The sequence below is a fragment of the Malania oleifera genome, chromosome 1 (genome assembly GCF_029873635.1).
Source record: "Malania oleifera isolate guangnan ecotype guangnan chromosome 1, ASM2987363v1, whole genome shotgun sequence".
NCBI lineage: Eukaryota > Viridiplantae > Streptophyta > Magnoliopsida > Santalales > Ximeniaceae > Malania > Malania oleifera.
In genome coordinates this window covers 130,464,748-130,480,140 of record NC_080417.1, presented here as the reverse complement: position 1 = coordinate 130,480,140, position 15,393 = coordinate 130,464,748, and positions in this window count along the sequence as shown.

Genomic DNA, 15,393 nt, shown 5'->3' with positions numbered 1-15,393 from the left:
TTTATTTTTCATTTACTACATCATACAAAATAAACTTAATAAAATTGAGGATGACATATATTTGGTGGACAGTGGCACGACTCACACAATTCTTCGTGTTAAAAAATATTTCTTGTAATTAACATAAGCTGAAATTAATGTTAATATAATATCTGGCTCTGCAAATGTAATAGAGCGCTCTGAAAGAGTTCATATGATGTTTCCAAATAAGACAAAATTGTATATTGATGATGCAATGTATTCTAGTAGATCCTGAAGAAACCCACTAAGTTTTAAAGATATACGTGACAATGGATATCATGTTGAAACCAAAAATAAAGGAGATATGAAATATCTTTTAATTACATCTACAATTTCAAACTAGAAGACCATATTAAAAAAAATTTCAAGTTTTTCATCTGGCCTATATTTCACAAAAATAAGAATGGTTGAATCAAATTTTATGCACCGGAAGTGTTTCGAGCCTAGAAGTTTTTATACTTTGGCATGATCGTCTTGTCCATCCTGGTTCAACTATGATGCGATGAATCATTGAAAATACACATAGATATCCATTAAAGGATCAGAAAGTTATTTTAGTTGGTGATTATTTTTGTATTTCTTGCTTAAGGAAAACTACTTGTTAGATCTTCTTCATCTAAATTACCTTTTGAGTCTCCATCTTTTCTGAAAAGAATACAAGGAGATATTTGCAACCCAATCCATCCATCTTGCGAACCATTTCAATATTTCATGGTTTTAATTGATGTTTCCACTCGATGGTCATATGTTTGTCTATTTTCAATTAGTAATGTTGCTTTTATTAAATTTCTTACTCAAATAATAAAGTTAAGATCAATTTTTCTTAATCATCCCATTGAGATTGTCCGTTTAGATAATGCAGGTGAATTTTCTTCAAAATCATTTTATGATTATTGCATGTAAATAGGAATAAGTGTTGAACATTCTATTGCACAAGTTCAAACACAAAATGGTTTAACGGAATCCTTCATTAAGCGTTTACAATTTATTGCTAGACTTATGCTTATGTGATCAAAGTTTCCTGCATCTACTCGAGGTCATGCTATAGTGCATGTTGCGTCTTTGATTAAAATTAGACTAACTGCATATCACAGGTTTTCACCTTCACAACTTATGTTTAACCACCAACCTAATATATCTCATCTTAGAATTTTTGGTTGCGCAGTATATGTCCCTATTGACCTTACGCAACGAAGTAAGATGGGACCACAACGTCAGCTTGGTATTTATGTTGGTGTTGATTCTCCTTCTATCATTAAATATTTTAAACCACTAACAGGTGATCTTATTAGAGTAAGATTTCGAGATTGTCAATTTGATGAAGCAGTTTTCCCATCATTAGGAGAAGAAAAAGGTAAAGGATTAAAAACACAAGAAATTTGTTGGAACACACCAACTTTGTCTAATCTTGATACATGCACAAATCAATGTGAACTTGAAGTTCAAAGAATAATTCATTTGCAGAATGCTACAAATCAATTGCTAGATGTATTTACAGACACCAAAAGGGTCACTCAATCACATGTTCCAGCCGCAAATATTCCTTCTAGATTGATTGTTCCTGAAGAACACCCAATGGGAATAGCATCTAATGAATCTAAAATGCGCCAGAAGCATGGTAGACCAATTGGTGCAAAGGATATTATTCCTCAAAAGAAAAAGAAAATGAATAAAAGTGACACTCCAAAAGATTAACACTTAAGAAGAGGTTAAAAGAAATATAGATCAACAACCCCATATTTCCACAGAAGCAACACCAGAAGTGTTTTCGGTACCGAAAAATTATAAGATCTCATTAAAATTTGGAAATATGCGGAGAAAAAATGAAGTTGTTGTTGACAATGTATTTGCAGCATGAACCTCAAAATGTAGAAGAATGTCAATATCAAAATGATTGGCCAAAATGGAAATAAGCAATACAGGCTAAGTTACACTCATTAGCCAAACGTAAGGTATTTGGACCAGTGGTCCAAACACCTGCGAATGTCAAACATGTTGGGCATAAATGGGTTTTTGTACATAAAAGAAATGAAATGAATGAAATTGTGAGATGCAAGGCGCATCTTGTAACAGAAGGTTTCTCACAAAGGCCTAGTATAGATTATAATGAGACTAATTCCCCTGTTATGGATGCAATTACTTTCAGATTTCGGATTAGTTTAACGGTTTCTAAAGGACTTGATATTCGCCTCATGGACGTATTAACAACTTACTTGTATGACTCATTGGATAATGACATATATATGAAAATACCTGAAGGATTTAAAATGTCTGAAACGTATAATCCAAAATAATGGCAAATGAAACGACTTGCTAATAAAATAAATATTTTTCCCCAGTTTTTAATTCAATCATTTACCTAAACAGCGGAAGGTCAATCATATAAAATAAATCCACACATAATACAATACCAAAGTGTCACATCAACCCACAATATACAATCGACACTGTTCTCTCAAAACTACCCTTACAAATACCAAGGGTATCAAAAACATGCCACTCAAAAATAATACTCACTCTCAAAAGGGCAGTACAACAGCCCCTCTACCTGCGAGCCTGCTCCGCTTGCCTAGCTGGTTCACCTAAAAAACAATTCAACACTGAGATGACTCAACGCTCAGTAAGACGAAATATGCTATTACTAGTGTGTGGCTACTGAGTTATATTTCTGTAATTATAATCTGTTTTAAAAATAATATCATGAATAAGTGGAACTTTAAATGCTGGTATAAGGAACATATATTAAAACTATATAAATTTACTTTTCATAATACTACTACTATTTCTGGAAATCTACTTATACTTATAATATCTGAGAAAATTTTCCTGGATGGCTGTATGTCATGATTTAACCCTTCATGACGGGGTTGTGTGGGTCGAAGGCGAGACCTATCCTGGCTAACCTACCTGGGTAAGTCAACTGAACTCCGACAGTCTGATCGGCTCCCTCAATCCATATCTGATGGAGAGCCTATCCTAACGTGGGCACGATCGACCTCATACCACTTACTATCTTACTAAAGTGGTTGCACTCTGAACTGAATATCTATAGCTATGGTACCGTACTCTGTTGTATGATCCATCAGGGTCTGAGACTATATAGGCAACTGATATCTATAATATATTGTTTTTACTGTAGTTTCTAAAATAACCATAACCCCATAGAATTTATTTGAAATTCTAAATAAACTGACTGAAAATATGATTTTTGTATAACTGAACTGTTGTCTAAATATCTGTTTATTGGGGCATTATGGTACTGATAAACGTGTTATTTTGAAATTATTGAAAATGCATATTTTCGAGTATACTGTACACTGAAAAATTCGTCATTCTATAAACATGCAAATATCATGGTATTTCTGTTAATAATTATAAACATGGTATTCACAAATTCTATAAATATAGTACTGTTCTGTTATCAACTCAAGCCACACAAATAAATATTAATATTATCAGGTTCTGAAAACTATAAATATATATAATCTGAATAATAATTTGGTAAAAACATATAGTTCGTACTGAAATTGTAAAAGGGTTTCCTAACATAGCATATTTCCCTTACCTGACTACTAGAAAGCCTCTACTGAATATTGATCCTACACCCGCAGAGTTTTCCACTCAACTCCCTAAAAACCACATTCACCAGAACAAAACATCATTATTTCTCTGTCTACTTCATTTCCTACAACTGTTGGAAAGCCTAATTTCGAATAAAAGACCTTACCCTAAACCTGGGGAGAAATTCAATTCGATCCCACCCATGATCCGCCTCGGCAAACTTGAAGAGAACTCTACCAAGAGCATCGTGGTGGCCTTAGATCCTCGATCCGGTGTCTGACGGGGCCGAAATCGAAGAAAGAAGGGAGAGGAACCGTAGGAGAGAGAAAAAAAAGAGAGCGGTGTTGAATTTCTGCATTAATCCGAGGTTTTGCACTATTTATACTGCGGACTTCGTCGACGAGCCACGTCATCTTGTCGATGAGGTCCAGAAGGAGGTTTGTCGACGAATACCATCTCCTCGTCGATGAAATTTAGAATTCGAAAAACAGCCGCTCAATATTTTCTCGTCGACGAAATGCTTCCTCGTCGACGAGGTCCTCATATACCCTTGTCGACGAATCCCCTGTGTTTGTCGACGAGGCACTAGGAAAATTTATGGGTTATTATATCTAAAACGTAATATTGTTGACGAACGCGAAGCATTCGTCAGCGAAGTCTGCTGCCTCCTTATGTTTCTGATTCTATTTCCCTCCTTATTTATTATTTAAATATCATTATTCTTTGGGTCGTTACATCAAATTTATTTTGTTAAATTACAAAGATCATTGTATGGACTGAAGCAATCTAGATGAATGTGGTACAATCGTCTAAGTAAATATTTGTTGAAAATTGGATATGAAAATAATCTTATATGTCCTTGTATTTTTATCAAGAAGATAAATTTGGGATTCGCTATAGTCGCAATTTATGTTGATGACATAAACATACTAGGAACTTCAGAAGAGATCTCAACGATTGCTGACTATTTAATGAAAGAATTTGAAATGAAGGATCTTGGGAAGACAAAATTTTGTCTTAGTTTTCAAGTTGAACATTTAACAAGTGGAATTCTTATTCATCAATTATCTTATGTAGAAAAAATCTTGAAACAATTTGATATGGATAAATCTTATCTATTAAGCTCCCCAATGGTTGTTCGTTCACTTGATGTGAGAAAGGATCTTTTTCGTCCTTGAGAAGATGATGAAGAAATTCTTGGTCCTAAAGTACCCTATCTTAGTGCAATTGGAGCACTCTTATATCTTGCAAATTGCACTAGACCAGATATAGCTTTTCCGATAAATTTGCTGGCAAGGTTTAGTTCTACACCAACTCAAAGACATTGCAATGGAGTAAAACATGTTCTTTGTTATCTCCGCGGCACATCTGATATGGGTTTGTTTTACCCAAAGGGAGTAAAGTATGTATTAAAAGGATATGTTGATGCTAGATATCTTTTTTATCCTCATAAAGCTCGATCACAAACAAGTTATATTTTTACATGTGGTGATACTGCTATCTCATGACGATTTGTAAAGCAAACGATACTATTACCTCTTCAAACCATTCAGAAATATTGACAGTTCACGAAGTAGGTCGTGAATGTGTATGGTTAAGAACTATAATCCAACACATTAAAGGGACAAGTGGATTATCACTGGAGAATGACAAGCCAACAATATTGTACGAGGACAATGCAGCATGTATTGCACAAATCAAAGATGGGTACATAAAAGGTGATAGAACTAAACATATTTCACCAAAATTCTTTTACACTCATGAACTTCTGAAGAAAGGAGATGTTGACACATTTGCAAAATTCGTTCAAGTGACAACTCAGCAGATCTATTCACAAAAGCATTTTCAACTTCAATTTTCAAAAAGCATGTACATAACATTGCAATGCGACAATTTAAGGACGTTTCTTAATTGATTGTATTTTTTAGGGGAAATATGAATACTGTACTCTTTTTCCTTCATTAAAGTTTTGTCCCACAGGATTTTCCTTAGCGAAGGTTTTAAATATGCATATTCATAGTGTATAATAATCTAAGGGGAAGTGTTGTAAAACATGTATATTATACATGTGGATGACTATCTTGAGGATAGGTTATAACTTTTGATATGTCCACATAGTGATTCATTATGAAATTGACCTTTTGGATGTCAATATAATCTTTGCATGTATAAGAACATGTTTTACAACCAAAATATATATATAAAAAATGATTAGCAACATCTAGTTCCTAAAGAATTAGATTGTTGAATATCTATAGCTCCAAATTTCTTTATTTTAATTTTTCTATAATTCTCTCTTTATTTCACTTACAACAAGAATTGCATAAATCAATTTATTAATTTAATATAAATAATATTTTTTTTTCATACATGTATTTAGTAACTATAAATAAAAAAAATAATGTAGTGAATGAAGAAGTGGAAGTATATCTAATTTTGAAAAGAAAAAAAAGGTACATATAAAAGAAGTTGGCAAGTTCAATAGTAGTGAACAATGTGCTGAAAGTGATGCACAGTGTCACGGTTCCACATCACATATGTACTAAGAAGATCTTGTGCTAATAGGGATGGTTTCGACTCTAATTATATGAGGCGTCTTTTATAGAACAAAATTGTCAGGCTAGTAGGCCAAAATGGATAATAACTTACTAGAGTTGAGCTCATGATCGTTATATTTGATATTAGAGTCATCCTAGGGTATACTATCATGTGGGTGGATTCTATACAAAAGTATAAGCTATTATGACGAAAGCGTTAGAGATCGGACAGGAGAGACTCTGTCATGGTCCCACATCAGATATGTATTAGAGAGACCTTAGACTTATAAGGATAGATTGGACTAGAACTATGTGAAACACATTTTATATGACAAACATGTGAGGTCAGTGGGTCAAAGCGAACAATATCTCACCAGAGTTGGACCTAGGACCATTACACACAGCAATATCCATCGCAATGTGAATTGTGAGAGGGAGGAGAGTTTCATTTGAGTGTTGGGCATTTTGCAATTTGTAATGTTGATAAGTGATCAAATATATAAGGGACAAATATATTCTTATGTCTGATTTAATTAAACTAATTTTAAAACAATTAAGAGTGGTCATCAAATGGATTAACTTATTTAGCAAAACAAATTCAAACATAACCTCTACTTTTGAGACTATACGACAAAGGACCGTTAGATAAATGAACATATTTTAAATATAACTTCTAATTTATTTTTTAAAGTTAAGTTTAACTATGATACAATTTGATTCGATTTGAGGTCATGAACAATGTTTGCGGTCATATATCAAATAAGTTGGTTTAACTTAAATTGAAAATATTCATTTAATACAAATGAATTAAAAAAATATTCATTTAATACAAATGAAATAAAATTATGGTGTGCTCCAATCTCAACATGAGATTCCAACTTATCTAAAAAATTTTTTTTATTAAAAAAGCATTTAATATATTACAGTATTTAGGAAAAGCTCAAAATAAGGAATTTTTTTCTACTATCCTTACAATATATAATCTTGTAAGGATTTTTTTCTGTAATATTATATTACTTATATTACAATAATTTATATTTTTAAATATTCATTGTCTTTGATGATTTTATTTATAAATTTTTTGTCTTTTTACAAGAAATTTGTCAAATTAGCTTCTTCGCACCATAATTAAATAAAAAAAGTGTGAGCTAATCAATCATTAGTGAGCTGATCAAACAAGCATGAACGAAATTCTTTTTTTTTTTTAGGAATAGTCAAATTCATTCAAGTTAATTTATGTTTAAGTATAGCTAAAAATGTAATGAACAAATATATTAAAGTTTTATTCAATTTGACTGCTTTGTATCACTGCATATGATTCAATTAATATTTATAACTGAAAGTACATTAACACAAAAAAAATTTAGCTCAAAGATATGTTGTGAAAGGTGACAGTCCATAATCTTTTTTTCTTTTTTTTTTCCCTAAGGCTGAGATAAAAAAACGTAGCAAGGGAAAGGACCAAAAAAATTTCACAACTGAAAATGAAGATAACAGATTAAAAGAATATTTGAATTGATGCTAAATAATAAATATTTTTTCTTGTATTCTTATCTAATGTCTCAACTTTTAGAATGATTAGTTCTTCCTTATTATGTCAAAATTTTATCGACATAAAAGTTTTGAACAACCATCGCCAATTCGACTAAGCCCCCAATCAATAAGTATATGATAGAGATATAAAGTTATTATTATAAACTAAACAAGCAAACTTTGTAACAAAAAACTTGATAATATCATTCTCAACCAATTCAATGAGCCAGTATATTGTCTCATTTTCTTTTATTAATTACTTAATTATTTAAGATTATGTTTAGAGTAAAGATTTTGAGTATTAAATTTAGATTCATATTTGTTATAAAAATAATTTAAATTCATATTGATTTAAATAAAATCAAATATTGTTATAAAAAGATGCAGGAAAATAAATAAAGATGAGACAAAAATTTACGTGATTCGACTATGCCTACTCCATAGGCAGATGAGATAAAAAACTTCACTATCACGGGCAGAATTATAAGGTGATTTGGAACTTGCCTTGTACGAAATATCGGAACCAACATTGTACAATATATCTCTCTTCTCTTTATCTCTCATCTTCTTTTTATATACCCTACTTACTTCAAGTATGCAAGTGAGTATACAAGCATGCAATGTGTATACAAGCATGTAAAGATGTGTGTTCCAAATGTGAGCGGTAGGGTGCCCTTTTATAGGGCAATATGGGCAACAAGGCATTTATTGGGGTGGAAAAACCAAAGTAGTGGAAGATGGGGTGACATACACATTTTTCATAACACTCCCCCTTGAATGTCACCCATATATTAACTCCTTCTGCTAAGATCTTTAAGATGTCTCATTCCGATGAGATGAACCAATTTCTTGAATGTTATAGTAGGTAAAGTTTTAGTGAACAAATTTGTTAGATTATCACTTAATTGGATCTGTTGAACATTTATATTTCATGTGTATACAAGAATTTTGAAAAGATATACTTTGTCCTGACACCCTTTATGTATCCTCCTCTCAATTGAGTTTTATATGCAGCATTGTCTTCATATAAAATTGTTGAAATATTCTTGATTAATTGAATACCACAATTTACTTGAATATAAGAAATCATTGATTTGAGCCACGCACATTATCTACTAGCTTCATGGATAACTAGTCTTTCATAACGATTGGAGGATGTTGTTGCAATCGTCTACTTTACTGATTTCCAAGATATAATAGTTTTTCCGTAAAGAAATACATATCTTAGCATTGTAAGGATCAGATTTATATCCAGCATCTGCATATCCTACTAGTTAAGATTTGGAATCAAATGAGTATAATAGACCCAAATCATAGGTACCTCTCAAATAGTGTAGAATGTGCTTAATTCCATTTTAGTGTCGCCGAGTAGGAGTAGAGTCATATCTTATTAGTAGATTTACCGTAAATGCAATGCCAAGTCTTGTATAATGGCCAGATACATTAGAGAGTCGATAGTACTTAAATATGGTACTTCAGGACCAAGTAATTCCTCCTCCTCATTATGAGATCAAAATGGATCCTTCTTAAAATCAAGTGATAGCACCATCATTGGAGATTCAAAGGATGAACTTTGTCGCTAAAGAATTGCCTTAATACCTTTTCGGTATATTTAGATTAATGAGCAAAAATTCTACCATTTACATATTCAATCTATAGGTCAAGACAATATTTTGTCCTTCCTAAATCTTTCATTTCAAATTCTGCCATTAAATAATTAACAGTTTTAGTGAGCTCTTTAGGAGTCCTAACTAAATTTAAATCATCAACATAAATAGCAATTATAGAAAATCTAAATTCTGATCTTTTAATAAAAACGCATGGACAAATTGGATCATTTATGAATCCTTCTTTCATAAAGTACTCACTTAATCGATTTGTACCACATGCGTCCAAATTACTTTAATCCATATAAAGAACGTTGGAGTTTAATTGAATATAAATTTCTGGGTTTTGCTTCCGACAACTTAAATCCTTCGAGAATTTTCATATAAATTTCATTATCCAACGATCCATATAGGTATGATATTACTACGTCCATAATGTAACGCCCCGAACCTGATGGGGCCCGGAGTGCTATCCTGTCTACACATATCTCTGATACCATACTATAGTAACCCGTAATCTCACAGTGGGTACCGGGTACACGTGTCCATATCTCAAATAAAACATGCAACATAAACATATACATAAACTCTGAATACAATACTAGAGTTCTAGAACCATCATATCATATATACACATGTCTCCCTAAAAACCAAATAATACTATAGTTCAAGGTAATACAAAACATATTCATATACATATACATACTAGTGTCTCACCAGCACTATCTTCAAACCCCACTAACTAATCCTGCATAGAGCTCTCTAAGTTTGGCTCCCTGAATTTCCTGAAGTGTTCAAAGATTATAGGAGTGAGACACCTCTCAGTAAAATGGAATAGATTATTGTCAGTGTGTGGTAACATGAGTTTTGGTGTAGCATAACTTATAACCTTTAAATAATTAACTTTAACTGGTAAATCATGTAAATATGTTCTCATATATACATATATATATATATATATATATATATATATATTTGGAAACATACATGTTTTCCTACATAAACATACTTTATTATAATAAATTTCTCTATGTACGCAAATCGTCTGATATATCTATACAAACATAAAACTTTCCCTGGACATTCATATATCTTGCAATGTAATAACCCCACATGATCAGGTTGTGCGGCCCATAGGCTGGACTTAGCAATGAATGACCTACCACACTAAATCAAACATAAAGTCTGTAAGTACGATTGCCCACCCAGCCTGGTCCGGACCCATCCTGCTCTCCACAACACTTTACGGACTGGCCCTAGGGGGTATCTTGCTCTCCGCAACACTTCGCGGGCCAATCAACTATGCAACACCAACACTCTATCTGAGAAGTGTGGTTGCACTGACTGATCTGTACACCCAGCCTGGTCCAAACCCATCCTGCTCTTCGCAACACTTCTTGGGCCTGACACTGGGGGAGGGGGGGTTACACTGTTGGATCTTGCTAGCTAGCTACGGTACCGTGCTTAGAACATAATTAGTTCATCAGGGTTCTGATATCATATAGTACAATTTATAATATAACTATCATCGTGATCTCATTTCATACTCATTATTTCATATATTTGTGTAAATTATGTTTTCATTGTCACATCATGTTTGTCAAATCATAATCGGTATAAAACCGTCATATCATAACTGTCTCGGTATAAAACCGACATAATATATCATAACTCGGCCTAAAGTCGTCATTTCATAACTCTGCATAAATTCGTCATGTCATGTTTCTACATAATTTTGTCGTATCATGAATTTTGTATAAATAAATCATGTGTAAATTTGTCATATCATAGTTTTTGTATAAATCTATCATAACAAAATTCTGAAATAACTCTATCATAATTTCATTACTCATGCCACACAATTTGAGTAAATATTTCATAATATAATAATCTACCCGAAAAACTATTTTATTCTGCTGAAAATATCGGTATAAACTTTCCTAGTGTTTACCCAAATTCAAATACCAGGTTTTTCCCAAAACATACATATAATAAGTTTCAAAATCTATCATTTCCATATGCCTGAATACCCAGAAAATCATATATACTATACTTGTAATCGAATACTATAATTTAAGCGGTTAAATTTCTGAAAATGATTGACATAATCTATCCTCCTTACCTTTCTCTTGGAGAGGTGCCTAGGATGCCTAAACAGCAAATCTGCTTTGGTTAAACTGCTAAGATTTGTCACTGGGATCCTGAAATAAGGTTTGTCATTCGATTCAGGCTTAAAATGGACAAGAATCGAAGAGAGAGAGAGAGAGAGAGAGAGAGAGAGAGAGTTATGATTTCCTTCAAATAAAATGAACTGAAACCTATTTATAAGCTACTGCCCAGACAAAATCGTTGACAGTGAAACTGTCGACGGTTAGGTTTTGAACCAAATCGATTTTTACCGTTTTATCCTTATTGGGCCTCAATAACTCAAAACCGTCAATGGTTTTCTCAGAGCTCACCAAACCATCAACTGTTTGGTCCTGCACCAAACCGATTTCCCCTTTTTTCGTATTATTTTTATTATTATCGTTTTTTCGGGTCTTTACACAAAAGACGCATGCTCAATCATTCAACGACTGTTAGCCTAATTAAGAATCTAAAAGTGATTCCATCTATTACGGGAGAATATGTCTTCTTGTAATCAATTCCGACTTTCTGCGAGAAACCTTGTGCCCCAAGTCTTGTTTTATATCAAGTAATTTTATTATTTTCATTTTGCTTGCGCACAAATACCCTTTTGTATCCAACGAGTTGGACATCTTTCTGGTCTCTAAACTGCAGGTCCAAAAATTTCTCTTTTTGATAAAGAATTTAATTCTGATATGATGACCTCTTTCCATTTTGGCCAATCACTTATATATCGACATTCATTAATAGATTTAGGTTTAGGATCCTCATTACTTTTGGTAATGTCAGTAGCTACTACGTATGCAAATGTGTTGTTGACAATAACTTTATTTTTATCCTACATTTCTCATGTGTAATGAATTGAGATCTCATTACTATTTCCAAGTATCTGTCCCTTTTCAAAGGATGCCTCTTCAGAAGTTTTCTCTTAAGGAGATTCCCTTTTAGGAGGTTCCTCTTCAAGAGGTTCTATAGTAGGTATTTCATTTTCAAGAGAAATGAGTTTGTCGAATGGATTATCCACCTATGTAACCTTTTCTGAAATGTTTATAGATTTCAATTTTCTCCTTCTAAGAGTTTTATCTTTTGCACCAATAGGCCTTCCACGTTTAACTTGCGGTCTAGGTTCATTAGTCGTCTGTTGTCCTCCAGGGACATCAATACGTATTGAAATATTTGCAGCAGGTATATGAGATTTTAATATGGCATTGGTATCTAAAAAAGAATTTGGTAATTGATTTGCAACCCCTTGCAAATGTATAATTTTCTGAACTTCAAGTTCAATTTGATTTGTGTGAGAATCTAAATGAGATAAACTCATGACATTCCATGTGATTTCATGTTATGCTTCAAGCACTGATTTAGCTCCTCCTAATGTAGGGAATATTGTTTCATCAAAATGACAATATTGAAACTGTGCTTTAAAACAAATCACCCGTTACAGGTTCAAGATATCTAATAATAAAAGGGGAATCAAAACCAACATAGATACCAAACTTACTTTGAAGACCCATTTTAGTTCTTCGAGGAGAGGCAATAGGAACATAAATTGCACAACCAAAAGTTGTTAAATAAGAAATATTAGGTTGTTGCCCAGAAACTAATTGCATGGATCAAAGATTATTGTAAGCAGTTGGTCTTATACAAACAAAACATGCAACATGAAGAATAGCATATCCCCAAACAAATCAATGCAATTTAGTTCTCATAATCATAAGTCTAGCAATGAGTTGAAGTCTCTTAATAAAAGATTTAGCTAAACTATTTTGTGTATAGGTATGAGCAACGAGATGTTCAACATCTATTCCAAGTGACATATAATAGTTATTAAAAGTTTGGGATGTAAATCCACTAGCATTATCCAAATAAATTGATTTAATTGGATAATCGGGAAAATGAGCTCGTAATCTAATTAGTTAAGAAAAAAAGTCTAGTAAATGCAATATTACGAGTAGAAAGTGGAGAAACATGTGATCATCTGGTAGATGCATCAATTAAAACCACAAAATATCTAAATGATCTATATGGTGGATGTATTGGTCCTCATATATGACCATGAATTCTCTATAAGAAACTAGGTGATTCAAGACTTACTTTTGAAACAGATGGTTTGACAATTAATTTCCCTTGAAAGCAAGTAGTATACATGAAATCATTTAATAAAAGAACCTTCTGATTTTTTAGTAGATGACCATGTGAATTCTCAATAATTCTTCACATCATTACATCTCCAGGATGTCCAGGACAATCATGCCAAAGTATAAATAATTTTGGGTCATTGCACTTTTGGTGTAAGATATTATATGATCAATTGTTTTAATCTTTGTATAATATAATCCAGAAGATAAAGTTAAAAACTTTTCTAAAATTTGTTTCTTCCCAGAAATAATAGAAGTAATATAAATGAATTCTTTATTGCCTTCATTTGTAGCTTTAATGTGATATTCATTGAGTCTTAAATCTTTAAAACTTAACAAATTTCTTCTTGATCTGTTAGAATATAAAACTTCATCAATTTGTAATAAAGTACCATTGGGTAACTTTATATTAGCTCTTCCAGAATCTTTAATCAAATTTGTAGAACCAGATATTGTATTAACATTCGTTGAAGATATATTAAAATAATAGAAATATTTCCTATTTCGAAGAATTACGTGCGTTGTAGCACTGTCAGTTAAACAAATTTCTTCCAAAGACATCCTAAAATCGATCAAAGTTTTAAGACAATTCACACTACAACACATATTTAAAAACTCATTACTATAATTGATCATAGCAGCAATTTATTTATTAAAATCAAAATACAATATTGCTTCCTATATATCCTAAAATATTACATCATTACTTTCATTTTAATTTACAAGGAAATCAACAACATCAAGATAAACAGAGTTTATTGGTCTAGCATTAAAATTTATTAGAACAACATTATTGACAAAATTTATTTCAATTTCTTTACTTTTTTTCCTTTTCTTTTATAGATTCTTAGCATAAATCTATCAAGTGTCTAGGTGTACGACAGATACACGACCAATGACCTTTTCCTCCGCATTTGTAACATTCAATTTCATGCTGCCTGAGTTGCTGATTTTGATTATTAACCCGCTTCTGGGAGTCATCCCTCTTCTAGGGAATTGCAGTTTCACGTTGATACCAGTGATTATTTCAACCATGGTCACGACCATGTCCACGACCATGAGTGCGGTCTCATCCTCAATCACGAAATGTATTCATATTCACTTCAGGGAATGGGGTCAAGCTAGTTGGACGAGTTTAGTGACTTTTTTTTATTATCAAAAGCTTATTATTTTGCTCAATATCAAGAAGACATGATATAAGTTCAAGAAATTTAGTAAATTTCTTCTCCTTATATTGTTGCACAGGAGCACATTAGTGGGATGAAAAGTAGTAAAATTTTTTTTAACATGTCTTCATCAATAATATTTTCACCACATAATTTTAGCTTCGAGCTAATCTTATGTAGAGTTGATTATATTCACCGACTATTTTAAAGTCTTGCAACCTCAGGTGCAACCATTTATATCGAGTTTTTGATAAAATCACGGTTCTCCAATGAACAAATCTATCATTTAAATTTTTTCATAAGATAAGTGAGTCTTTAACAGTGAGGTATTCAGTCTTTAAGTTTTCATCTAAATGACGACGAAAGAAGATCATAGCTTTTGCATGATCCTGTAGGGATGCGGTATTTTCATCTAAAATAACATTTTTCTAGTTTATTGCATTTAGATGGATATCAACATCAAGAATTCATGATAAATAATTGTTGTCTTTGATATCAAGGGGAACAAATTTAATTTTGTTTATGTTCGACATCTGAATAAATTAACAATAATAAGACAATTTAGAAAATAAAATGTTAAAACTGAAATAAAACTGAGATAATAACATAATATTATCTCCATCATTCTAGGGTACTTAAATATGTTTCTTCAGGAATATTATTTTATTTTTCTCAATTTGTACTATTTAGGAGTATGATTCCA